The following is a 26,618-nucleotide window of genomic DNA, read 5'->3' on the forward strand; positions in this document are numbered from 1 at the left end:
AAAGCAAAAAAAAACTTGTCCAGCTGTTGGACAATTTTTGTAAGTTTTAAAAGTGTTCTGAAGTAAAACAGTGAGTGCCATGAATTTCATGTAACATGCATAATTCAGGAAACTTCTAAACTCCTTTGCCTATCCAGATTGTACTTTTTCCCCCTGCAATCAAAGTTCTTTTTTTCTTTTTCAGAGAGCCAGTAAAAAGCAACTCCAATTCACCTAACAAGTTAGAACTTGTGTTCTAAACAAAAAATGCACAAAAATCTGGGTCTCATATTACTGATCAAAAAGAAATCTAGAAACCACCTCAATCCTAATTTATGTTTAGCTCCTTCAATAGAGAGGTCCAACACAACTACTCACCACTCATTCTCTAGAGTCAGGCTCATCCTTTTATGTGTGTTATTACTCAAGACAACAGATGAGAGCAATTACTCCATTCCATGAAAAAAAAATTCACACTTGCATATTACTATCATCTTGTACCTCACAGATGTGCAAATTATACATTTTTCTCATCTGTACACAAATATTACAGCAGTTTCAAAAAGTTAGAAAGACGAATTATCCCATTCTGGAATCAAGTCTGCCTGCAACCCTAGACATCAAATAGCCTCCCAGTTTCTCACCCTGTTTTTCCTAGGAACAGTCTTTGTGCATCTTAAGGGGTTCTAGAAAATAAAATTAACTGCTTTCATAGACAAGAAAAGTAATAATGTACTACATAATTTTCTTCCACTACTACAGCTACCTGTGGAATCTTAGGAAATTGCAAACAAGACAAGTTTATCTGTGATCTTGAGAAAAGGAGGGAGAGGTTGAAGCAAGAACACCTAAATTGAATGGTCCACACAGCTGAGGAGGTTTCAACACTTTCTTTCAGCTGGAGAAATAGGACAGTAACAACATAAAAGCTTTCAAGTGGTATAAAAATTATGTGCCTTAACTGTATCCCATATATAGTTAGCTTCCCTTCACAGGGTGGTACCCTGAATACCACACAATGAAACAAGAGGAAGAGTCTGGCTATAGACATCAGTATAAATGTGCTTTTATAAGACTTGTTCTCCTTCTACAGATGTAAAATACCCCATATGACATTTTATTCTCCTGTAAATGAAGAACACAATATGCAGATTTCCTGTAATGGAACACACTTTTCTTTTCCATGTGCAATTTGAACTGCCAAGTTTAAACAGAGAAAAATATTATATGTATCCATGGATATCTAATTTTAGAAAGACAAACAATTCCCTGCTCCAGCACCAGGTTGGAAAAATGGTAAGAAACAGTTATTACAAGTCTTATGGAAAAGAGCTATGACAAAAAGTGACGTGCACAAAACGCAGTAAGGACTGAGCTGGGCAACTGCCCATGAGGAAAACAAAGATTTTGTGGGCTCTGCATCTGAAATGGACAGGTTACAGTTAAAGCCATATCATCATACTGACTGCTTGATACACTAGTTTTTCTCCAGTGGAAAAGCTTTGGGAAGGTTGATACCTTTAGGGCCCTTGCAGCCATTGTCAAGCCCTGGGTCATGTTAGCAAGCACAGATTCCATAAAAGAAACTGTAATGTCTGCTTGTCATTTATAAACTTTATTTTCCAAAGTCATTGTGGTTTTGGCTTACAGAATTTGGCCAGAACTCTTCAGAAACTCAGCTGGGCAATTTTTCTTCCTATAATCTGAAGTAGATAGAGATGGAAATATAGATAGTTTTATTGCATGCAAGCACATATTCATCACATACTATAGTTCTTGCTACTACAAAGCAGTAAAAGTCAGTATGTGAAATGTAAAAAAATTAAAGAAAAATATAAAGAAAAATATTTATGTTCATACAGAACCAGTGTGCTCTAATGAAGAGGCAAACAACAAAGATAAGCATCTAAAAAGAGAAAATGGATAAACCCTGTGGATGTTATGGGTTCTGGAACAAAAGGCCAGACTCTCTTTAGAAATGGCGTGCCAGTGCTGGAAAATTCCTGCTAAAACCAAGATATGGCAAAGTCCTTGTACTTACCTTAGGTAGCTGCTAAAGGTAGCAGCAGTCTCCAAGTAAAACTCACTTGTTTCCAGTACCAGAAAAATTTATTCCTCAGAATTAAAAACTGTATAAATAGCAACTGAGTTAGCTAGCTAGTTTCAATTATGAACAAGCACTGTAATGCAGATATACCTTCATGCAATTTATAAAACACTTTCATTCTTTAAATATACTGTTGATTAAGATCCATGAAAACAAGTATTGCGAACTCACCTTCAGAATTGAAGCCTGCCTTGCATTTCTGATTCTTTTGTCCAAAATGAGTGGACAGAAGTTTACCAGTCCTCAAGGCACGCTGAATCCTATTTAAACTTTCCAGGTCAGCTGAGCTTAAAAATTACATTTGTTTTCTTTCCCCAGCTTTAGCTAGCAGAAAATCCCCACAAGATTGTACCAATCAGAAATCAAATTTGCAATCTTGGGATAATTCTAGATGCTTGGTTTTGGTTTGTTAACTATATCATTTACAAACGGTAAAAGAATATTTTCCAGAAGGACAGAGAAAGAAAAAATAACTGAATTATCATGATGTCAAAAGTATGACAGGGCTTGTGACTTTCTAAAGACAAAACCAAAAAATTCATTGTTCAAACTGAGACATTGCTAATGCTAAATCCTAAAAAGGACATCTCCCTGGCATTAAATTCAATAAAATATTGTCCAGAAATGCACCTCCTGTTTAATCCAATTTGCAATTCAATTATCTTGGTTAAGAAAACAAACATTAAAATACACATAACTAAAATTAGCCTCATTGTTCATTAATACTAAACTTTACGTAGATGGTCTAAGGACAAAGTAACCACCCAAGGCCAATGAAAAAACAAAAGGCCAGAAAAAAAAGTAACAGCACATTTTTTAAAGGGCAGTTTTGAAATTTACTATAATGTCTAGAAATAGCCACTGAACAATTACAGTTACAAATTTAGCTGACCAAATTACCATTGCATTGCATAAATCCAGCTAGTTATTCTGGATCCCATGCAGGGCACTAGCACCCCCTTCTCAAAGTCCTACTAAGTTGCTTTAAAATACAGACCAATTGATGTCCTTCCTTTAAGTCCCTCTGCGGTTCTTTGTTAGTGCCTGACTCAATTTTCTGTTTCCTTATTTTTATCACACATGAGAACACTGGGATATTTAGACTACTTACAATGTTCAAAATGCTTTTGAATTAAAATAGCCAAAATAATCCAAATAAAATTAAACACGAGAACACAGAGATACACAACATATTTCCCTCTTTTAAAACCTTTTTTTTACCCCAAATTTTATCTGCTAAAAGTTTACCAGCCAGGCTTCCTCCCCCTGCTGCAGCCACTGCAAAGAGGCTGAATCTCTCTCCCAGCCAGGAATTCCCTAATTTCCGACCCAAGCAGTGACCCATGCTGAGCCAAGGCTGCCCTGACAGCCAGGTACTCCTTGCTTCCCACTCCCTGTGCTGGCAAACCTCAACACAAATTCTTCTTTTCAAACAATATGACTCGAAAACAAACCAAGCAAAAGTTCCTAAAAATCCCCATTATGGGGAGTTGAAACTCGTCCGTGGATGCACACACAGACAAAAAATACCTCAAGCAGATGTAACACTGCTTGGGAAGCCTGAGCATGGGGAGTCCTGAGCCTGCTGGTGTGCTCAGGACCTGACAGAGTGGCTTGAAACACGAGACAGGCCCTTTGATACAGCTCACGAGTTTAGAAGTGGAGGGGCCGTATCCTATTAAAAATAACAGGAAATTGGCCACAGCAATAAATCTAAAGCTTTGGCTGTTGCAATGTCTTATCTGCCATAAGCAGCTGGTGGTGTGCAAAAAAGTCGTGCAACTTTTCCTTCTCAGAAAAAGAAAACAAACCAACAATTAAAAAAAATCATTCCAAAACTGCAGCTTCCATTTGGTGATAGTTTGCATCAATCAGTTGACAGCCTTGGGAGACCTAGATCCCCAGGATCTTCTCCTGTCACACCAGGATACTGATGATTTACTGTTGCCTCCAGGCAAAACCAAGCCCCTGACAAAGTGAAGATGGTGCACTAAGGTTCACAAGTCCCAAGGAACCTCATCAGAGGCTTCAGCACTCCTGACAGTACTTTTCTCATGCAATTTCTGCCTCCGAGTGATCCCTCTCTCTTCTCTGATAGCATTTTTCTCTTTACCTACTGAAACAAATGAAGATCCAAGATGACAGTAGCTGCTTCTAATGGCTTACCAACACTTAAAAGGGACTGCACCAGGCAATGTTACCTCTGCAATTCCCACTAGTGGAGAAGCAGCTTCTGCTGGGCTGGAAAAAAAAAGGATGAGGGGGCAGGGAAGAGGTAGCCAAGGCTCTTCCTCGAATGGAATAAAATACAAACGTCAGAGGATTTCATTCAACTGGCAGAGACTCCACTGAGCTTTTTGCCAGCATAACTGCGTCTGCTGTGGGTATGACTTGTTTTCCCACTCATAAAAGGAAGAGCTTTGCCAACAAAACTTTAAAGACTAAGACCAACAACGTGGGTGTGGGGTTCGGTTTGTTTTCAGCACACATGGGTGAAGCTAACTATGGTCCAGTTTCCTGCCAATCTAATCCACACATCATGCAGTGCCAGTATTTTCTTTCCTTTTCATTCTGATTAGGTCCTGCAAGCATTTCTGGAGCAGACTTTTCAGACAATCAGCCTCTCAAGCAATTCTTTTTTTTTAATCCTAGTGTAAGATCCCAAAGGTGGAAAAAACTTAAGGGCCAAGTGGTTCAATACAAAAGGCAGATGTCTACTTTAAGAGCTAAAAGCACTTCTAAAACATGTCTATTTTGCCTGCATTTAGACAACCACAATATGTTAGTTGTACGAGATACAATGGAAAGATGAAACCACTGCACCTACTAAAAAACCCCCAATTATCATCAACAACAACAACAACAAAAAATTCTTCCAGCTCTAGAGACTTAAAAACCAGAAGAAACAAATTATAGCAGAATAGTTACAATGTGCTTGGAGATCGCCTCACCTGTGAGTATGTGCCAAAACCAGGGCTCAGTTCTCTCCTGCTCCATTGGAGGAAGGTGGAAGGGAATTAAGTTCTAGTTTGGACACTGCAGGACCCCAAGAACTATGTCCCCTTGAAAAAAATATATGTATATAAGAAAACAGATTGAAACTACTTCCTCTCCCTTGCATACAGCAATTCTGTAAAGCTGTTTCTTTGCTGGAAAAGCTGTGCTAGAGCTGGGCCTGCTATGTGCACATTCTCATCTCAGTTATCCAATTTTGTATTTCTTCAACCAGCTCCGGATCCCAAGCCTGAGGAAGGCTCCACATATTTTTCAGCAGCCTCCAAGCACAAAATGTTGCGAGCCAAAAAGTTCCATTCCTTGATATTACTCCTTGATAGTCTCTACTCTAGCACCAAAAAACCTAATAAAGAAGTCCATAGAATGCATGGTGATCCCACTGAAAGAAAACTAACATTGGCAAAGGAATTACTAGGCTACCAAAATGACTTTCCACTAGCATATTAGAAGCGAGAGTTAGGGGTATGGAATTTCTTCATGCTTGAGAGCCAACTCTCGCCAACACTAACCCATCTGTCATACACTGTTTCATGTCTGCTTTGATTTCTTTTTTTCTTGCTGCAAAAAAAAGAAATGCACATCAGAAATGTTACAGACCACCAGATTTGTTTCATATATTATCAAAGCTAAACATTCAAGAATTTTATGGAGATTAAGAGATTAGAGTCCGAGAGGTTTTATTCTTCTCTGTGCAAGGCTCTCTCTTTCAATCAATTTAAAAAGTGAAGTTCAAGGTATGTTGTTAATTCCTGAGGGGAAATGATACATAACCCACATGCACAAAGAAGTTGGCTTGCAAGCAGTTGTTTTTACAGCACGGAATCTGTTTCAATCTATGTTTGTTTAACAAGATGCAAGTCTAACAATGGTAATTTACTAAAAGCTTGTGCACTAAGTATGTACAATACCAGAAACAATGGTCATAACTCCTTCCAAAGATACAAAAGCATCTACAAAACTATCAAAACAGGCACTGCCCTGGATTAGTTGTTTCAAAACCCAACATTCCAAACAGCTTCATCATTTCAATAATCCATCTATAAACATTTAACTAATTTTGGACTACTGTTTTGCATTCCAGCAATGAGTTACTGCCAGTCAGTCCAACACATTTACAGGAGAATAAAATGTCATTTACAGGAGAATAAAATGTCATATAATGTCACTATTTGTATTTTCACTGATTTTTTTTAAGCCATAGTATAATTACTGTTTGCTCAGACAGCTTTTTCAACAGCAAATCGTGGCTCAAGTATTGAACTAGGAACACCAATCATTCCAACAGCTATTTAGTATTAAGTTCCTCAATCTATATCTAAACACTTGAATAACCACCTGCTTGTACAGCTAATGGCCAGTGACCACACAGCTGCAGAAGGGGACCCTGCCTCTCCAACAAGCCTGTTTGTCAGTACTCAGCCCAACCTGCATCCTGAAGCACCACAACCATAATCACATTTTGAAATGATTCATTATTTACAGTGTTACTTGAGGCTTACTAGAGGATATTCTGCTCTCCCTGAGAACCCAACAGAGCTAAATTAATCTTCATGATGAACAACAACCTGTGCCTTTAGCTATTGCATCAGATGGTCAAAGCTTCTTCAGTCCTTACCCTGTGTGCTCCCAACACTTGTATTTTACAGAACATATCTCACCATGTTTTGTACCTGCTCACTCTCTGCACCAGAAGACTGAATCTCTCTTTGTCATGCTGAACATGCAGACCATAAAAAAATTTTGGTTCAGCATTTGCATTTTGCCCCCACAGACACAGTTTTACCTTAAGATAGCACAGAAACTTCTAAATGGGCAGGTCACTTCATTAGAAAAGAATCAACCAGAAAACAACCAGGTGCAGCAATTCCCCTCGAGCCTTAGAAAACAATTAACAACATGTACAAAGGGCATTAAAAACCTTAGAAATACTTGCTTGGCAACAACAAACAATGCACAAACCTGCTCTTGAGGACAACTGGGGAGTGGGTTGCAGACAGTTATATTGTAGTAAGGTCTGTAAACTACGGGTGCACTTCTTCCTACCTTCAAAAATACAGTGTTCCACATTTCAGACACATTTGGTCTTAGTTAACTGTGGCAATCAGTTAACCATCATTCAATCACACACACTTGGAAGGTGCCTCACCAGATGTCAGGTGTTTAACCTGCACGTTCCCCAAGTAATATCTAGCTGCTGACATTTTTTACTCCCCTGCCTCCAAAGCACTGTGCACAAATGATCACAGTAGTGGGATCTTGCATCAGAGGATTAACATCATTAGTTATCATGGTTAGGATTAATATCATTGGGAGAAATATGCAATGCCATAACCACTCTGAATCTTGTAACAACCATCAGATAAGCTGCAAGTGTGTCTGTAAAGAAAGTAATCATGGGAATGAAATTTTCAAGATTCTCTGAAAAGTGTTTTTTTCTGATAGTGCTCTACTTCTCAATTCTTCAGCCACTACAATGCAGGCACCGTCATTCTTTTATTTCTTTAAAGAAATATGAATTCAGTGGTGCTACCTATTTGAAGTAGACCTGGCATTTTAATTTAGCATATTTTGAAACAGTACCAAGTCATACACCTCACTTTTTCCCTTACTGGCAGGCGTCAATGTATTCAGCACTCATAGAGCATCTGGTTAGCAAGATGTAGCAGCCTTAAAATTTTGGAATTCCTTTCAGTGTTACTCTAAAAGAGGATTGTTTTGGTCCCCAAGTTGGTCCAGATGGTATCTCAGAATTGTCCAACTCCTCCTTTCAAGATAGCTGCCACTATTGTTCCAGAGGGCCAAGCAAACAGGCTTTTCAAAGCAAGACATCACTACTGGAGATAGTCTATCTAAGGAAGTTCACAACATCTAAATTCTCTGATAAGCACTTACAGGAGAGTTTCTGTAAATCAAAACTATTTCTCCAGTGTGTCAGGCTAGAGCTTTGAAGTCTCCTGCAGCTGCTGGGCTGGTAGCACCAGGTGACAGATTTTCTCAGAAACCTCCGAGCGCTGATCCTAAAACTGCAACAAACAGCCTTTAGGGTTGGCTTGGACAGAGAGCCTAATCCTACAGCTAGCCAAATGTCAGAGCTTGCATGAAAATATCAATGCACTGAAAACACTCATCAGCAACACAAGGAGGCAAGAAGAGCAATTCCCATTAGAAGAGAAGATTCTGATTCCTAAAACAGCTTGCACATTGTTTCATGTGCCCAGCAGACCTCTGAGAACCACAGAATCATTAAGGTTGGAAAAGACCTCCAAAATTATCAAATACAATCTTTCACTGAACACTGCCATGCCAACTAAGTGCCATGTCAAGGCATTTCCCACTTCAAGGGTTTGTCACTCCACCACCCCCCAGGCCTGCTCATCCCAATGCTTACCCAACTTGTCAGTGAAGAATTTTTTCCTGATGTTCAACCTGAACTTCCCCTGGTCCAGCCTGAGGCCATTTCCACAGGCTACTTTGCAAAGGCAATAACTTAATGCAAGTCATCACATAACCAAATAAATAAAACAGTTACTTGATCCTTCAATTGGAAAAAGTACATGTACATGTATTTGTGGAGAGGTTCATTAACAACAAAGCACAGCAGACTAAAGTCAGGCTTTTTGTACCAAAAAATTTTACAAAGTAATTATAAGGGCATCCTCAACCTCTTGCAATATAAGACCAATTTTCTGCAAATTGTATAAAAAACACAGGCATTGAATGCACCAGAAGCACTCTGTTTCTGCAAAATCCAGGAAATTTAATATAAAAATGCTCCTTTTACAAAAAAAGCTGCATTTTTAGCAGTTTAATAAGTGAGAAAATAAATGCCAGTACACATCTCAGTCTCTACAATTTAATCCTTTTTACTTGCACTGAATCTTCATCTACTATGCACAGTTACCAGGAATCACATTTTGCAGCTACTAAACCAATTTATAAAAGGAAAAAGGGAAGCACTTATTTTCACCTTTTGTGGGGTGACACTTCAAGGGCAAAGTTAACAAATGTAGCTTGAGAAATACCTTGGAGTATACAGAAAAAAATATTTCACAGAATGCAGGGGTCAGGGAGAATAGAAACCAGATATTATCATCATCAGTACTATTAACCCTTTATTACAGATAAAACAACCAAGAGATATAAGAAAATGAGGTGCCTAAAGTTTCTTAATAAGCACCACCAGAGAAAACAACACTCCTCAATGCTTTGGAGAATTCCTTTGTTTAATCCAATCTAGAAGAGAAATTATCCTTTTTGAAGTGCAAAACAAAAAAGCTGTGCAGAGAAAGTGACTGTATCACTATGATTAAGGAAATCCTCTTCCTCCAGATGGGTTTCCCCACCACGACATACAAATTCAACAAGCCACATTTGGTCCAAGCCTTTAACAGCTATATACATTTTAGGAGGTCTTTTAGCCAGCAAATATAACATTGCCCTTAAGCTACCAAGGAAAGAGTGTCACCACTCCAGGAAATGCTAAAGAAATAAAACTCAATGAATGAAAAATTACAAGTCACCTACAACTATTTATTACAGTTCTACAGTATCTGAATTAACAAATACATAATGTCACTTGGATAAATGCTTTTCAACAAAAAGCCAGAAAAAGCACCAAAAAACATTCTCAGGTTTGTAAACAACAAATATTAACTCCATTAAAAGGTATGAAAAACATACTCATGTGCAAGTTACTTTTATTTTTAATGGAAGAGTGGCCTTTGCCAATACCTGTTCATTTTCTTTGAAAAGTGTGTTTTCCATTCAGCCCAATACTGAAAATATAGTCTCCAAGTATGGCTGATAAGGCATATATTTCAAATATGGCACCTTTTTATTATTGCTTGCGTTCCAAACCAATAGAATGTATTTTCTCAACGTAAATCTTTGTTCTTAAAATTGTTAAAATGGATTTTGTGCAAAGGCTGTTTAATGAAAACTTGTGACTTTCTCCATCAGCCTGAGCAATATGAAGAACAAGAAAAGGGTGCTAAAAGCAGAGGTGTTTGAGGAGGAGGAGCTCTAGATACAAAGCTGGCCCCTGGTGAAAAAGGAAAATTTAGCAAAGGGGCAAAGAGACTGTGGCAAAGGAAGAGGTTTTTACATCCCTTCTATCCAGACATGTAACATTCACACACAAATAATGCTAAAATGGATTTTTGGAAGGTAATGCTGAAATCCTTCACAGCAGAATCCTCAGCTAGAACAAGCTCCTTTTACACTGGCACTGTCCAGTTTCTTTACATGGTGCAAACTACTCGACCCTTAATGCACATCACCATTCAGAGAGTGCTGAAGCAAAGTATTGACCTCAGCTAATAAAGTGCAACAACCAAGTCACAAAACTGCAGGTACACCTAGCACAAATCTTGAACAATGATGCACTTCAGAAGCCCAACCCTGGGGCTTATGAATGCACTTACACACTGAAATACAGATGCAATCTATTTTTCTGTATGCATGTGCAGTACAGACAGGGTCTTAAACTCATAGTGGTGTCTGGTTTCATAACATATGCCCTTCCTTATCAAATGTCATTTGTATTGCCATCCCTGCATCTGTCTCCACAGATGTCATCCCATGTAATGAAGCATATGGGCTTAAGCTGACATTGTTTGCAAACAGGAAGAGCTTTTGGCAAGAGGAGTAGAACATAAAGTGTTCTGCGGGCTGCCTCTCTTAACCCATCTTTGGTTGGCTCCTCTGCTCAGCTGAAACTGGTCGGCTACTTTCTGAGAGGGCAGAGTGCCAACCTAACAGATGGGCAGAAGTAAAGTCATGCCAAAGAACCAGAATGTGCATCTAATTTGATAATTAGGGGCTGAATTTCCCCTTAGAAATATTGCAGTGGCAGCACACACAAAGTTTTCAAGCTTAAGGGTAAAAGAATATCCTTCAGCCTATCCAGTTGAGGGTTAATTCTGAAAATGACCAAAAAAAAACCCCAAAACAACAACAGAAGTGAGCCATGGAGCAGGGAGGAGACCAGCCATGGGCCCTCCTATCATTCAGAATTAGTATTCTTCAAGGAGAGAAGAAATGAGAGAAGGGGAGGAAAGACACAGCAAGATTAAGCCTTTAACCTGAAACAGCTCTCCACAAGGGGCACCTGCAAATCTTGGCCAGAACGTTTCTGTGGCCTTGCTGAAAATAATTTATGCTGAATAGAGATAAAAGCAAGGAACTGATGGCCACTTTACAAAGCATTAAACACAGCTTTCCTGTCCACAAGGAATAGCCAAGCCAATAGCTAGTAAAAGGCAAAGGACAAAGAGTGTTTATAGCTCGGTGGAAATCAAACATAATAATGTACACACGTACTTGGAACTGTTGACAATTATTGTCTTGGTCATGATATACAGTGATACAGAGCTGTGGCATTAAAAAAAAAAAAAGTTAACAGTAAAAGAGAGAGAGAGCTGGAGACTCAAAAAACTCTCTTTTCATACATTTTAAAAGTTTTGATGCAGTGAGGTAGTGGTCCTGTGACTATCTTAGAGTCCTGTCAAAGCAGGCTCTCCTGGGTCATTTTTCTCTTCATCTTGTGTGTTCCCTCCCCTTTCTCAAGACACTTTACTCAGCAGTATGAATGCCAACAGCCATGCACAGCTCAGTTTGGAAAAACATGGTTCTAATTAATTCTTCTTTTTCCAGTTCTAAAGTGGCTCTTCCAATTTACAGCTTCTGAAACAAAAATATTAAGAGCAATAACTACAATAGCTTCAGTTAAGTGGGATTTGCAGGCTTATATTTCGGATAAACAAAGAAAAATTTTAATCCTGTCTTTTTATCATAAGCCCTATGTTGAAAAATACTCCAAGAAGCTAAGAGGTTACTTACTCTCACTTTGCTTGCTTTGGAAATATGATGTTTCAAGAGGGCTTTCACGTTGTGAGCGGATGGAAATTAGCTCTCCAGCACAAGTAGTGTTATGAGTCACATCTTTGGAACAGAGCAGAAGGCTCAGCCATGGATTTAAAATAATTTTAAAATGATAGCTATAAAGTGTCTAAAATCACATGTGCTGCTTTCCAGACCTCCACTGAGATTTCCTTCTGAAGAAATTGGTCACTGAAATGTCCTTTGTTGTACTGTCAAATTCTGGCAAGCTGCTTCCCAGTATAGCGGGAGACTTAATTGGGCTTTTGTTTAATTACCACCAAGACAATGATGCTCAAATGAAGAGCACAACAACAGCAAATGAGTGAAAGTAATCAATTAGGATGAGCCTGAAACTATCTTTCAAGAGAAAGGAAAGGGCTACTCATTACTGCAGTCATAGGCCAGAAATTCAAAATATAAACATGCCATTTACTAAAATAGCACATAGCTTTTAGAAGCAAATAAATTAAATGACAGTTACTATAAAGGAGAAGCTTCATCATTATGAAGCAAGATCAAGATTTTATTGCACAAAACTGCTGCTAAGCTTAGGAAAAAAGACTTGAGTTAGTGAATTAATGTGAATGCTGGTATTAAGCTGGGCAAAACTCTCCCAAATGCACTACAGGTACATATTTAGCAACAGCCTAGATGATACAATAAATTAATCAACAAGCACAGAAAGAAACTCTTATGGAACATTTTAGGTATCTATTAGCTTGCAATGAATCAAGAAAGTAGTTGGCACCCCCAAAAATAGAATATGACAAAAATCTAAATATTAACCTAGTAACTCCCAAAATCAGTAATACAATTGAAGGTAAAAACACAAAAGGATCTAGCATATATTCTACAGCAGTAACACAAGACTTGAGGTGAAATCCACAAAGAAACATCAATTGGCAAGACAACAGCTGCACTTGCAAAGCCAAAAGAAGTTTTATCAAAAGGGTAAAAACAAAAGACAAGCCTAAACACTTTCCAATCCAATGTTCATCTACACTAAAAAGTGCAATTGTACCCAACAGTACAGGCAAACACACACCCTAGCAAGCCAATGGCATCTCTTTCTTAGTGGGAAATGAGACTTAACCATGAGGGACATGCAGAAGGGCGAGCAGGGCACACAGCAATGGCAAAATCTTTGCCCATGATCTAACTAAGGTTGAACTGACCTGAGGAAGTTCTACCTCACCATTCTGAAAATTCAGCTCCACTTTTTGCTTTAAAAAAGCTCAGGTTGAGCGTTACCTTTTTGTTTGATAAGTAAATGAGCACATGTAAAATTCCAAAACTCCATTCTTTTTAGTGGCCACAGTTTTCAGGCCTAATGGTAAGAGAATATACTAAAGATTATGTATTTCCAGACTTATTCAATTCAGACAGTATTCAATTTCTACACTACATGAGCCAAACATGACACTGTCCATCTCAGTTACTTATTTTCTCAGCCAGAGTTCACAACTGCAGGGTCACCTATTTAAACAACAGCATTTTCCCCACAAGAGCAAGATTAAGTAGCAATACATATAAACAGGTGGTTGAGCTTTTTCTACCATTTATGTAAGCATACCAATTGCAGACAAAAGTTCTATTATGCTTTCTTGGCCTGCATATTATTACAATAGCATCTGCCATTAAATTATTAAAAAAAAACCAAAACAAACCTGTTTAAGTATCAGAGTATAAAAGATATTTCAGACAAAGTAAGGAAAGTGGATAGAGAAAAAAATTTTAAAAACAACAGGAAAAAAACCCTAACGCATAATTTAAGTGAAACCTTTATTACAGAAACATGATACTGGTATCTCCTGAAAGAGATTGTAAAAATAATGGAAAAAACCCTGGTGAGACAGGAAGCTTAAACACAGCTAATCTAATGATAACTTCCACAATACAGGAAGCAAGCACGCTACCAAAGAGATGACAAAACCAGAGATGATTTTAGGTGTTTACTTATTCCCAGATGAAGCTAGAAAGCGTGTGAAAGGAACTTGGGGTAAGCACAGACTTACTGCTACAACCTCTTGTTTTCAAATAAAATCACATCCCCCTGCGTGGCAGGTAATAACCTCCAACAGAATTTAGTTTGGTACAAGCTGTCAGGAGTTACTGATGCCTTTCACACACTCACTTTTGGAAGTGCAATTTCCTGTTGCAAACTGGTGTCCTGATGCTGCAAACCTCTGCTCACACGAATGCCTGGTTAGGTAAGCAGGGCTGCCCGCTGTGCCAGTGGCAGCAGGGCTGGCAAGCCCACGCTGGAGGCTTGGGGGTGCAGTGCTCACCAACTGGACTTCCTGCCTGGAGCTTACAGTGCCAAGGTAAACAATTATGATACCACACTGACAGACGTGTCAGAGGTATGAGGTATTAACCAGATTTACTACAGACTTGAATAACTGAATTGTAATTTTCCGCACTCCTGGCACATCAAGTTACGATGTGAGGTGTCCTGCAGTGCCAGGATGTACCCAACTGCAACACTTCACCTTCTGAATCTTAGAAGCCATGTGTATTGTAGAGCCTCCTCTTGCACAAGACTCTGAGCCCCTTTATATCTAATTACACTGCTCCTCCACCAAAAGAGGGCTGAATTTAACCTAACAAAGTCTCAGTTACCTCTGCCTTGTAATCTACTGAGGCTGACAATTTAAGATGTGTTTGGACAACATTCTCAGACACATGGTGTAATTCTGGATCTCATCCTGTGCAGGGACAGGAGTTGCACTCCATGATCCTTGTGGGTCCCTTCCAACTCAGGACATTATATGATTCTGGTCAAAGGACATAAGACACAGTTGTCATCATCATGATCCTAGCAGGACAAGGATAGTGTAATCAGTGTCTCAGCAGACATGGCAATCAGGTATTCTTTTGTGTTTAATTTCCTCTGACCTTGCACTTTGTCCTTGTAGAGTTCTCACTGTTCATGAGCTAAGGCATCTATGTTTGAACAAACTTAGTACACAAAATGCTTCCACACACTTGATAACATCTTCTGCTCAACATTCCACCAAATCTTCTAAACCACCACTCACTGCCATATTCCTTAAGACAAGAAGATATAAAAGTATAGAAAACACTGAAAATATGAAAGATTTGACACGTAGTCTTTAAAGGGTTGCTACAATGAAATAGCATAATTGATTCCAGTATTTCAAAGTGTCCTTAAAACATTTCAAACTTCTGAGAGATACAAACTGCAGAGGTAAAGCTCACGGTCATGTCTAGACACCACTTATCCAGTGCACAATGCCACAACGGTTTTGGTGATAGGCAGCTTGCAGCACAATTGTTCACAGTCCATAATAAAGCAAATCATACCTGGGAGACTATGGATTAATGGTCTTCATCTGTTGACAGAACAACTCTTAAAAGCCATGTACCTTTGTTATTTTATAAACTTCATTTACCTTTCCTATATATCTCTACCATTATAGGGATAGGTTTTAAAACCAAACAAACCTACAAAAATCCCACAAACATTTCAAGCTCTCCTCCATCTCTTTTCCTAATGGGTAGAGGAATCACCGCATAAAGACTTAACAAAACACCCATCACTGACAACAACATCCAGAAGAGATTCTGCACTGTTGGGTGCAGAGTCCCTTCCTGTGCAGTTAGCACTTGTACACAGCCCTATCAGTTTGTTACCCTGATTAAATTCTTTTAGGTTTGACCGCTGTACACAGAAATCACCACACACACCAGTATAATAGCTTCACTGAGATAACAGTGAAGGAAATCTACATTTAAGTCATCACCAAAACAGTTCCTATCCATGCTGGCTCTCTGTGAGAGGCATTTAGGACGTTACTTGGAGCACGCACGTTGCAGAGAGGAGGTCAAATGATGCCCGATGGAACATGGTGTACAAAGCACCCAGCGTGGCCAAGGCGAAACATTCCTGGACATCGCACCTCAAGACAGCCACAGGCAGGCAGGAACACACACGGGTGGATGAATGCATGGCCTGGCAAATGCCTCAGGATAAGGCAAATGTGTCTACCAAAGTACAGATATGAAGGTATGAAGTACTGCAAAGGAGGTCACTTTGTTCACGGAGGCCCCAAAACACTGCGCTGCCAAAAGTACTTACTTAAAGCTTTCTGGATTGGTTTTGTACTACCATTTTACCAGATCCTTTGCTAAAAAATGGGTTCCAACACTTAAGCAAAAAAAGAAACCTCACAAAACAACCAAAAACCCTTGATTTTTTCCCAAGGTCAGTAACCCCATTCATCTTTATCTCTAAAAGAATGGCAAAAAATAACAATTACTTGAGCTAATATCACAAGTTTTTAAATTAAAAAATACTTTATTATTTCAAACCACTATGGAGAAAGTGACCTCTTTGATTAAAAAGCCAGAACCTTGTCCATTTTTCTGACAAAGACGTTGACTCTTCAGTGAATGCTTCAGTGGACTGTTGAATCTTACTTTAGCACAGTTCCCACAACAGAGCAATTCCTAAGAAACTAATAACTAGAAATCATAGAGCTTATTATTGGGAAGTTTTCCTAATAAACAATCTAGATTCTACCTTGAACTTATAAAATTATTTTATTAATTTTTTGTATTACCAAAGGGTCCTTTTCAACATGTAAGTTTTAGATGTTATTTTCATTCACATATCTTAACCTTTGCAAAAGGCACTCAACAAAACGAACACGATCTGCTTTCAAAACCACTGCCACGGGGTGCTCAGGTTGTGGTAAAAAGCCTTCTTGAGATAAACATGCACAAACATGCATAAACATGTTGTTTTCTTAATCATAAGAAACTATTGGAATAATGGAGGATATCCTTCACTGTCATTGTCCCATATTCTGCTGCTCTCTTTGATTGAAACATACAACATGAAGAGACAAATGGGCTTGCTCTGATTCTGTCCCAAGTAAAAAAAATAAATTACTTTATAAATCCACACTATTAAAGAGACCAGAGAAAGCAAAATTAAGTGGCATTTAACAGTGGACAATGTTACCTGAAGTTAGCTGAATGCCACTCTTATTGAACACATTTACATGCAGAGAACTTTATTATCACCAGCTCATAGTCCAGCCACTCATGACCATTGCAGTGCATTGTTGAATGCATGGGGGTAGGAAATGCAGAATTTCACAGCTGCATGCAGAGAACTGGTGATACTTGCAAAGGACACTGGCCACACAAAGCTAACATGCAAGTTAAGCCATGTGTTAACAAACTTCTACAGTAACACAAGCTGAAATTATTACAAAGGTAGGTAAGAAACCTTATATAACATCAACTGAAGTTGACATTATTAACTAATAGACAAAATGACTAATTGTCTCCAGTGTGCACCCACCCCAATCTGTCAGATGTTTTGACAGATTAATTAGTGCATGGGTGGCAGTCTTCATACCTGAGTCAGGTTCAAGGAAAAACTGCATGACTACATCAGTCTCTCCGGATAAACCCATCTGTACATCAAAAGAGACAACTGGGCCATCGTTAGATAAGGTTTTGAAAGCTCAACCTATCCCGAATAATAATTTACCCTTTCAGCAGTGAAAAGTTATATACAAATGTACACTACAAGAACTCAGAGCCATTCTGTGACCAACAGTTTTAGGGTACTACATCAACAGCAAGGAACAAGAGCAGCTAGAGCAAAACTAACACACAGCTAGCAGAGATCTCCTACCCCCACTACTGCATTCTCCTCACAGGCGCTTCTTTTCATTCCAGCTTCAGAGAAATGCTCATCACTTCACAAAGTCAAGCAAGTCCTGAGGTGGTATCAGTAATTTTCTTCCAAAACAACTGTCTCAATTACTGAAGTATAAATCTGCACTTCTGAATTTGCATATTCAAATGCACATGGCAATTTCCTAATCAAATGCGAAAACCAGAAAAGCTTTCAAGAGGTGAACCAGCTTCAGAGGGCAGACTATGACCAAAGAAACCAAAATCCTTAATAATACAGGCCAGCATTCCCCAACACATCATTTGCTATTGCACCAAACCATTTCTTCTCCTCTTCCTTAGGATAGAATTCAAAGCATGTATTTTGTCTTTTCCTACTTGTAAACTTCCCAGTACATTCTACAATACAGAAAGGAATGCAAAAACATTACTTATAAATTGAGATGTATTTCTCCATATACAATATTATATTTAAACACTTTGTAGATAATGTTAAGTAGCATGCAACATCAAACCGCATAGCAAAAGCCCTAAAATATGCAAAAATTTAAAATAACATTCATCTTTAAATTTTATTTAAAGCTTTTATTTCCCCCTTGTCTGAAAGAAAGATATTTTTAAAAAAAGGAAGTGAAATTGCTAGCAATCAACATACTTACCATTTGGATCTTAAATGTTATCTCACCTCAATAATGCTCTCTTGCAATATTTCCGTTCTCTTCTACAAAGATTTCCAGCTCTGCACTGATGCTTTTTGGGGCACCAAGCTAAAAAGGGGAACATGGATACATGGAAGAGAACTTGCAAAAAAACCCCTGTGACTGTCAACCACAACGAAGTGGGGAACAGCAGCACATCAATACTGTGATTTAGCTTCCTCTGCTGTCACAGATTCCCACAGCACAGTCTTGGCAGAGGCGGGAGGAATCACAGGAACTTTACTCAAATACGTCTACATGAGTTGTTTTATTCACAAGCAGAAACTTGCCCTGTCCACCCTCCATTCTGAAACTGAGGGAGCTCTGAAGATCTATCAATAAATATTTCTGTCTACCAGCAGCAGACTACACCAGCCATCCCCTTCAATTAGCAATGATGTCTTTATCTGCTAAGCTGACCAAAGCATCTTCCTAAACAGACTGAATCTTCACAACACTATAAGGAATGTAAATAGACATCAATTACACTCAGTAGCTCTTAAAAGTATGCCCAACTAGGAAAAACAAGAAAAATAAAAGAAAAAATATTATCATTTCAGATGCCCGTTTTTCAGAACCTTTCAGAATAAATTCCCAGCCCTAAAGCTCATCAGGGTTTTTCTTCCTGAGGTAGGTCTGTTCATATGGGCGTTTTGCAAAGCTCTCAATGGAGACCTCAGATTGGCCCTGAAATGCCTCTTTTCTATGTCTGAGGTAGGACTTTCAAGGCCTGATCCATCTGAAGGCATCAGAAGTTTCACTCCACCTAAGCACAAAGCAAATCCAGCCTAAATACATTGCCTTCCCCTCTCCTCTCCCTCTGTTCTGGTAAACAACCGGCACAATGTGTTGTGTAGAAATTCCTTTACACACTGTCTCCCTTTCAAAGCACCTGAGATAAGCATTGCATATCACATACCCAGAAAATGCAGGGTTTCCACCACCAACAGGACACACTTTGCACTGAAAGGACAAATGAAAATCCTGTGTGAAGAGGTCAAAATCAAAATGGCATCAGGGATAGACATCAAAAACAGGATCTGGCTTCTATCTGTTGAATCTCTGATTGGCAAAGTCCCCTGATTTTGCCCAGGCTTGTCCAAAAACCTGGCTCAATTATCATCACCAATAAAAACCTAAAGGCATTTTATCTACAAGGTAGTGAATGCCTCCTCTCAAAAGAGGGAGTTCCATGATAAGAGCTAATCTCAAAAACCTTAGGAATGCAAACTATTTTCTCAGTTGTAAAAACAAGAAAGAATTTCACAAACACAAGTTAAAACAACTACTGGTAACCTCCTGCTTCTCCTACACTGCCAACTTCTCCTGGGCTAAGGCCCTACCCTTTGTCCTTCAGAGAGATATGCTTTGAATCCAGCTCAATGGCCAAAAAATGTCCCAGGAGAGAACATCACTTTTATGCACCCTTACAAATGACAGCCTTCCCATAAACTTTATTTGCTAAGTTCAAAAAGCAGTATGAGGCTCCCTTCACACAGCTTCAGCTTTTTAACAGGGAAGGCAAAGTCAGTCCACATTTTATTTTGCAGATAGCTGCAAAGCAGGGAGGCTGTAAGACAGCTCATTCTGCCTGGTTAGACCACCTAAAAGTTGCACAAGTCCTGGCTTCTTATTTTTTAAGCTATAGTATAGTTTCCTGAAACTTCCACAGACAACTCTTGACTATGTTATACACTACACACACTAATCTGTTCATGAGGTGCTGATTGTTAGATCAATCACAATGCCTGCTACTAATTCAATCTTTCCCCCACCTGATAGACCTGCAAGAATCAAGTACACCATGGTGTGGGTATACTACTGCTTTGACAGTATTTTCTTTGAAACACCCACTAAGCTGCAAGAGATGTAGTTACCTCCATAAACCAGTCCTTGTGCTTCTCACAGCCACAAAACTTTCATTCTGATACAAAAATTGAAACTATATTAACTACCCAAATCTTAAAATACCCTTTGTCCACCAGCAAACATACTAGAAACCATAACCAAACTGACTAATAACAGATGCAGTGCTATCTGCCTTTTAAATGAAGCCTTACCATCACTTCTGCCCTTCTCTATGCCAACCCAGGCCACAGCAGAGCACATCTCAAGAAGTTAAAAACATCAAACTTGATGTGTTTTAGACTTAGTGTCTAAGACATGCTTTCCATGAAACCTGAGCATATACAAAAAAATTAATCTTTCAATTCTCCCTGCACGAACATGTAATTAAAATCAGCATCATTTACAGTACAATAGAGAAAATAAATTTCTATAGAGTGTCTAATCATCAGCCCAATACCCTTCTTCTGAGAGCAGCTTACCCTGTAAGAAAACATACAAAATATCACAGCAGGCACATATAGCATAATTTGTCCTAAGAGAAATTTCTCAGTCCCTGTCAGATAGGGCTGATTCACACCCTAGAGCAGTCTAGTTAACATCCCTTCACTGTAGCTGTGACTGTTCTTCCTGTCCCTAGGAACACTTATCCTGTTCACCCTAACAGGCTTTGGTTTATATGATCTCCTTTGGTGGTATATACACCGGAAATGATGATTTAAAAGTATTATACACTTTGTCTTTCAAACTACTCCCTCTAACAAGTCATTGTATCAAAGGGTAATGGTCAAGCACTATTTTGCACATATACATCTCTCCTCCTCTAACTGACCCCCTTGAAAGAGCCCTACAGGAACATTTGCTGTTCAACATCATATGAATATTTTTCAATCACATAGGAGACCCACAAACTGATTATTCCAGGTGAATTTGAACACCAGCCTAATAACATCCTTTGTGTCATTAACACAATATTGCAAAACAACTGCGGCATTTTTCTTCTGCCCAACACTAAGCATTAAGAAGGTGCACAAGCTCAAATAAAATATTGTTGAAATCTTCCTCTCTGCCTTAATGAATATAGTTAATTTACAATCCAGTAACATGAACAAGTAATTTGATTATTCCATCTTACATGCATATTCTTGAATTTATCAACATCATCTGCTAAGCTTCCCTTTCACCCAGCTTTCTTGGATTCCCTTTACAATTTCTCAGTCTTCTTCAATCTTGCCTAATCCAAATACTTTTGCATCATTAGCAAGTTTTGGCACACCATCATTCATCTAATTTATTAGATCACCAACATGCATGTTCACCACCCTCTTTTCAGAGGTGTTTATACATCACATAATGTAATTTTAGGTTGACATTCTTACTGACAAAATAAAAAAGTATTCTTAGTCATAAGGACAGGTAGACAGTAAGAATTAGAAAGAAGAGTTGCAGTTTCCTGAAGACACGCTTGGTGTTGAGCAAAGCTTGGTACCTAAACTCTTTATATGAGCAGAAAATAGGACTGTCACAATGGTTACAGGACATCAGAGGGGCCAACATTCTCTTCTTCCCAAGCCAGCATGCATCCATTATGTCATATACCCAACATCCTCCAGAAAATTCCTTTGGTCAGAAAACCTTCTTAAAGGTGGCTAAATTTACAGTCACATTCACACATAGCTGACAATAACATGTTCAACTGCTTATTAGGGCAGCCATGATAAGGTAGGAAATACATTTTAGAGCAAATATGCACTTCTTTTTACACATTTTGTGCTGCACCATAATTTTGTGTCCTTAATTCCTTTCACATTCCTGTTTTCTCCTCGTTCCTGCTGACAGCCCAAAGGAAAGGGGAAGAGTCACGGAGTGCGGTTCCTTCTCCTGGGGCTATCTCCACATTGGTGAGGAGCCCTGTTCCTTCAGAGGGTGTGACGTGTCTCCTCACCGGTCACCTCTTCAGCTCCACAGCAAAGCAAAAGGCTTTAAGGAGAGCAGGGGCACCCCATGGGACAGGCTACACGTGCTCTGGACATGGACTGGATCCAGCACTGCCAGAGGAAGCTGCACCAGCCCACTGAATTCTAAGGTCCCCTGCACCAGGCACAGGAGGAGAGGGGCTAGATAATGAAAACAAAATCACATTTTTACCACAGACATGGACTTCAGCTCCAGTCTACCTCCATTCCTTTAGGAGCTACTCTTTAATTCTTGCTTTTTAATATATATTTTTAACAATTTCATAGGTGGAGGCAGAAGCTTTCTGAATAGAAAACCAGTAGATTTTAAAAGAGGAACCTGACTCTTTCACATAAAACTTCAGAGAATCTTGTGTTCAATCTTGCACCATACTCCCCCTCCTCACAGGAGAAAAATCTACATGGTACTGCTTTATTTTCAAAGATCAGGATCTGTTCCAATGGAACTCCACAAAGCATAATAGGCAAAGGTATGCTGTACTTCACAGTGGACTTAGACATAAAAAAAACATCTATGGCATCTGCTCAGCATAAAAATTAGGCCTTTACTGAAATCTTCTTACAACTGAGCTGAATACACACGCACAAATATACTGCATACTAAGTATTATAGCCTGGCTCCTGCAAGGACTTGTATACACCTTTATTATTACGTATATAAAAGAAACCCCATGGTTTCAAAGGCATTTGAAAGGCAAGGTAAAGTGAAACACATGGGTGGGTCTTTGCAGGACTAGGATGTATATGCTGCTGAGCAGCACTGCCTGCTGAAAACTTTGTACCTCTTGTACACTACCAGCAGTTTATACATTTCCCCCTCAGATGACAAACGCTTGCAACAGAGGATTTGCTTCCAGCTGAGGAGATGGAGTTCAAGTACACTTTTCATACTGCATATACCTATGCTAAATGTAAATCCATATTAAAATTAGCTACTTAAGTAACAATTAATCAAACACAGCCTCACTGCATATGATGAGAAACAGAACGAAGAGCAGCAGATTGGCTCAACTCTATAAACATGGAAAAAGGAAGCCATAGAGTTATCAGAACTATGCACACAACTCTATTTGTGTGAATATATGTAAAATACTTTCTCCGTGATTGGAGGAGCCAAAGCAATTGGCAATTGGCCAAAGCAATTTGCTAAGTGCACAGGAGTAGATGCATTTCATAGAAAGCCATTCCATACCTAAGTTACAATAACTGACTCATGGGCTTCTGCTGGACAAGAATGACCAGGAGAAAAGTCAGTCATTAGTACTAACACTGGTTGCTAATTAACCCTCATGAACAACGCTGCACCAAAGCTACTTCTGCTTCTATTACAGAAACATTTAAAAGGCACGTGTAAAACTCTAAATATAATGTACATACAAAAGCTCGTATTGCTCAGTATAGAGATCAGCCCAGCAGCCCTCGCTCTGGCCTTGGTATGCACCACTGGATTCCTTGAGCATGCATCAAGGCAGACATACTTTATACAGCTTCTCACACACAAATGCACTGGCAGAACTGATGGCCCACAAGCTCTGCCACAGATTTCAGGGACTATCTTTTAGCTGATGGGCTGTGCTTCAGCCCGTAAGTTTGCAAAGCTCCCAAGTTTTGTATCACGACCCGAGAGATATACACAAGTGCCCTCTGTCTGTAAGCAACTCTGGCACAGCCTTCCAAAGATACCAGAAAGAGTTCAAGTAGTGCCAGTAACAGAACAGGTCCTAAAGCTTATTGGCATTACTATAATGTCAACACACGCTCTATTTTATACCACGTAACAACTACTAGATGTCAGCAACAAAAGCCCCAGAGGCCAAGAGCAAAAGCTGTTTAATCTGTATTTTGTCGCTCATATTTGATGGGATATTCTCAGCTGGATAATGAGAACACAGTCCCTGCTGGGACTGCCTCCCCTCACATCTCTCCTCAAAAAGAGCTATCTCCTCTCATAATATGGAAGTTGGCAGGTGATGACTTGTGATTTTGCAGGGGGGAGCCATTTTTTATGGATATTTTTCCAAACTCTGAAGAACTGAAGCATGTAACAGTGTTTTTGGAATAACCAAACCCTGTAGCAACTATCTGCATAGAGTTTAAAGAAAAAAGAACTAGCTTCTAGTAAAAGCATTTCTTCTATGGTTTCAGGCTACATGCCAAAAATCCCAGAAAACTTCTTGGGCAACAACATATCGAATCTGAGCCTTTTACAGGTCACTGTTCCCACTTGTTAAAGTTACAAACAACCAAAGAGTTGCTTATAATGGAAACATATGAATATTTCATGCGAATCAGAGAGATAAAACATCCTCGATAGGAAAGCTCCAGCACACATCATATCCACATACCACACATACATTATGTAACGCTCGTCCCAAATACACCCCAATAAAGTGAGCTGGTTTGAGATCTTAACAATTCATCGACTTTGCCACATCAGAAACGAGAGCAGATGTCACTCTTCTGTGCCTCGCTGCGATCTTTGCTGCAGTACTCGGCAGAGTTACAGACTTGCCGAAGACGGCCAGTTTAGGCTTGACTGTAACTAACAAAGAGCAAGGTAAAGCCCCAGGCGGAGGGAAGGCAGACACGGGCATGCCGCGATGTAAATAGAGGCAGCCCAGCACGGAGCCCTGTAAACAGCCGATCCTCGCTATTTACAAATACCTCTCGACTAGACAAATGCCATGTTATCTGGGTGTCTAACAGATTAAATTCACGGGCTGTCCGGACCGTCCAAGGCTCGCTTACCGCAGGTCACCGACTGGCATTTGGGACCCCAGCATGGCTATTTTGGAGGCTCACAGACAGCGGGCACCGCCGGCGGAGCAGTGCTAGCCCGCTGCCGCGCACAGCCAGCCCCATGCGAACGCTGCCGGCCGCACACTGCGAGTGCGAGGCGCTGCTCGGGCTCTTTCAAAGCCTGCGCGGGGACGCGCCCGAACTCGAGCGAACTCGGCGGCTCTGGCTCCTTACCTGCTGGGCAGCGCGGCGGCTCCGGCTTTGTGCGCGCCCGCGGGAGGCGCGGTCCCGGCCCGCGGGCAGCGGCCGCCGCCGGCACCGGCGCTGCGGAGGGAGAACGGCTCCCGCCGCCCCGGCCCGGCCACCGCGGGGAACTTCGGCGGGGCGGCCGGGAGGGCGCTGCGGCCGCCGGTGGCGGCGCGGAGGGCCGGGCGCCCTGAGCTGCTGCTGCCGGCCGCGGGGTGCGGGAAGGAGGGAGGCAGGGCGGGAGGAGGAGACTGGTGTCCCGCGGGGGCGAGCGGGGCCGGCGGGCGGGCGAGCTGGAGGCGGCGGGGCCGGGGCCGGGCTGGGGCTGGGGCGGCGCGGGGAGTCACGGCCCAGGAATGCCAGGAATGTGGGGCGGCCGCTGCGGCCGCGGGGCCCGGAGACGTCGGGGACGCGACTTGGGATTTCTTTTCTCTTTCTCCTTCTTTCTTTCTTTCTTTTTTTTTCTTTTTTCTCTTTTCTAACTCTTACCCCCTCCCCAAGGAAGGCGGAGGAGGGCTGAAACCCACCCCGCGGAGGAGGGAAAAGGAGGGAGGAAGAGGAGGGCGCAGGCTCCTGCCAATCCGGGCGGGTGCCGGCGGCGGCTCTCCCGAGGAGGGCAGAGCTGCCAGGTGCGGGGCCGGCCCCGGCCCGGCCCTCCCGCCGCGGGGCCGCGCGCACGGCTCGGCCTGGCCCGCTCGGGGGAAGCACCCCCAGACAGGCTTTGGGAATGGGCGGGCAGGGAGCTGAGGAGGCTCTGCACGCGTGGGCCTGGGAGGTCTTGCGATCCTCCTTCCAGCCCTCCCGTAGGAAGGCGCGGCGCCGCCCTGCTTCTCTGTACCCACTTCTCTGCCCTTCCTTAACTCCCTGTCCGTCTCCTGCAGCCTTGTGCGACAGCATCGTTTCTCTCCATTCCTCCCTGTGTTTGCTTCTGCTCTACCCATCCCAGCCCTTTCGGTCTCCTGTTACTGTGTGACCCTCACTTGAGAAGTGTGGTTACCCCTGCTCCTCCAGCTGCACAGAGGGTAAAATACCGGTGATGGGAAAACACTCATGATGCCGCCGTCATGCCTCTGTGCTTTGCTGGAAAGCCAGCAAGAGAAAACGTGAAGTTGGCCTAAAACGTGATGGTTTGTAATTACACAAAATGCCCAGGACTTGGCAGATGTGGGAAAGCCCATCTGATTAGGAGTGTAAATGACAAAAGGAGCAGGGAACACATCATACTGTAGGAATACTGTCAGGAAGTTTGAAGCTACCAACAGTGTTGAATATATCACACCAAATCAAGTAGGTTTAAGAGCAATGTGAATATTAGAAATTATGTGTAGATACTCTTGTGCATCATAGCTAATGGACAATTTGCAAAATTATTTTTGCCTGAAAAACTACACTTACTTAAAATTATCCACTTTCCAAAAATAATCCACATTCTAGAAAGTGTGTACAAATACCTCT

At 40.7% G+C, this 26,618-nt stretch overlaps 1 protein-coding gene across 2 annotated transcripts in view; it reads right to left on the bottom strand.

The window, feature by feature from the left end:
* The window catches only part of PTPN14 (protein tyrosine phosphatase non-receptor type 14), a 110,749-nt gene extending 85,493 nt beyond the window's left edge, over positions 1-25,256 (bottom strand). Inside the window, exon 1 of one of the 2 annotated variants that reach the window (XM_064709105.1) lies at positions 25,152-25,256. The gene's annotated coding sequence lies outside the window, so the exon portion shown is untranslated. Of the gene's footprint in view, positions 1-24,926; positions 25,109-25,151 lie in introns of those variants that run through there. The other variant, XM_064709107.1, reaches the window with a different exon arrangement.
* Positions 25,257-26,618: the final 1,362 nt, after the last annotated feature.

The sequence above is a fragment of the Zonotrichia leucophrys genome, chromosome 3, assembly GCF_028769735.1.
Source record: "Zonotrichia leucophrys gambelii isolate GWCS_2022_RI chromosome 3, RI_Zleu_2.0, whole genome shotgun sequence".
Taxonomy (NCBI): Eukaryota; Metazoa; Chordata; class Aves; order Passeriformes; family Passerellidae; genus Zonotrichia; species Zonotrichia leucophrys.